Consider the following 1,679-nt stretch of genomic DNA (forward strand, 5'->3'; position numbering starts at 1 on the left):
TCCTTTCCAAGGTTGGCGATTTGGGAAGTCAAATTGTTGATGGCATTAAGGTGATCGACGGAGTAAACCGCATTTCCTCCCTTGTTTAGAGAATCTCTCTCTCCTTCTTGCCAATCCATGTGGTGCCTCACCACATCCTCAATTATCTCTATGACTTGCTCCTCCGTCTTGTTCATAATCGGGCCCCCCGCTCCCGCATCCAAGCTAGTCTTTCCTTGTGGGCTCAAGCCCCCATAGAAAATTTGAAGCACTTGATATGACGGAATTCCATGATGAGGGCACTCCCTTTGATATTCCTTGTATCGTTCCCATGCTTCATATATGGTTTCACTAGCTTTTTGACGGAAACCTTGGATCAAAGCCCTTGCCTCGGCCGTCTTCTTTTGAGAATAGAATCTTCCTAAGAAAGCCGTGGTGACCTCGTCCCAAGTTCTCAAGGAGTTAGGCCTCACCTCCTTCTCAAGCCATTCAAGAGCCCTTCCTATCAAAGAAAAAGGAAATAGCTTTAGTCTCACAAACCTTGAGTTACCCCATTTACCTTGATCGTGTTGCAATATTTTTCGAACTCGTTCAAGTGTGCAAGAGGGCTCTCATGTTTTGCTCCACTAAATTGCCTCCTTTCAATCAAATTAATCATTGCGGGCCGAATCTCGAAGTCATTGACTTGAGTAACGGGTGGAGCAATGCCGCTTGAAGCTCTATAAGCTCCCGGAGTTCCCAACTCCTTTAAAGGTCTTTGAGGTGGTGGTTCCGCGTCACCCATTTGATCTAGATCCTCCTCGAAATCGGTCTCTCTAGTTGGGGGAGTAGTAAACGGCCTAGAACCGGCTCTCTTTCTCCTTCTATAAGTTTGCTCAATCTCGGGATCGTAAGGTACCAAGATCCTGTTATGAGTTCTGTGCATACACTCTCAACAAACGCAATTAGTAACAAGGCTACAAGTGTAGCCAAAAAGAAACAATCTTTTTGAAATTTTTTTTTGTTTTATGATGAACTAGACTCAAGTAATCAATTAGCAATCAACAACACCGTTCCCCGGCAACGGCGCCATTTTGATGGGCGTTAGAACGGTCGCACATTCCACACTCAATCAAACACATTTATTTACAAACACCTTACAAACCAAGCATAATGACAAGTAAGAGTTCGGTCCACAAGGAACGGGATATGGTTGCCAAAGATCTTAACACTTAAGCTAATTCGAAGTCAATGGTGAATTGGGGTTCGTCAAGAAGACAAACAAACTATGGTTCTAAATCAATGGATTGAGGACACTAGGGAATGGGATCCACTCGACCAAGGCAAATAGACAAACGGGGAGCGAAATTGATAAGATATAGCAAGGACAATATGTAAGATCAACCTCATGCAATTAGGAAACAACTCACACTACTAAACTTAGATTCCTCATTAGTTTAGCAATAGAAGATACATAATCAAATTGCAATAAGTAATGCCATGCTTCATTCACATTTCCATGTCAAACTAAGCATATCATGCTATCAAGCCCCTAAATCAAGGGTAGCTAATCCTATCATTGAAGAACTAACAAGCAATCTCATATAATCAATTTAATTGCAATACAAGCATCAATGCTTCTCCCACATTTGCATAATTAACCCAAAAGGTTGAGCTTCACCCAACCCCTAGCAAGTAGACTACTCACAACTCATATTTAT

General features: G+C 42.2%; 1 non-coding gene across 1 annotated transcript; it reads left to right on the forward strand.

The window, feature by feature from the left end:
* The first annotated feature begins 264 nt into the window (after positions 1–264).
* On the forward strand, positions 265–370 carry LOC145593394 (small nucleolar RNA R71). Its single transcript, XR_014102726.1, has one exon. It is a non-coding gene; the product is annotated as a small nucleolar RNA R71 (small nucleolar RNA).
* Positions 371–1,679: the final 1,309 nt, after the last annotated feature.

This window comes from Chenopodium album, chromosome 18 (genome assembly GCF_948465745.1).
Source record: "Chenopodium album chromosome 18, dcCheAlbu1.1, whole genome shotgun sequence".
Lineage (NCBI taxonomy): Eukaryota > Viridiplantae > Streptophyta > Magnoliopsida > Caryophyllales > Amaranthaceae > Chenopodium > Chenopodium album.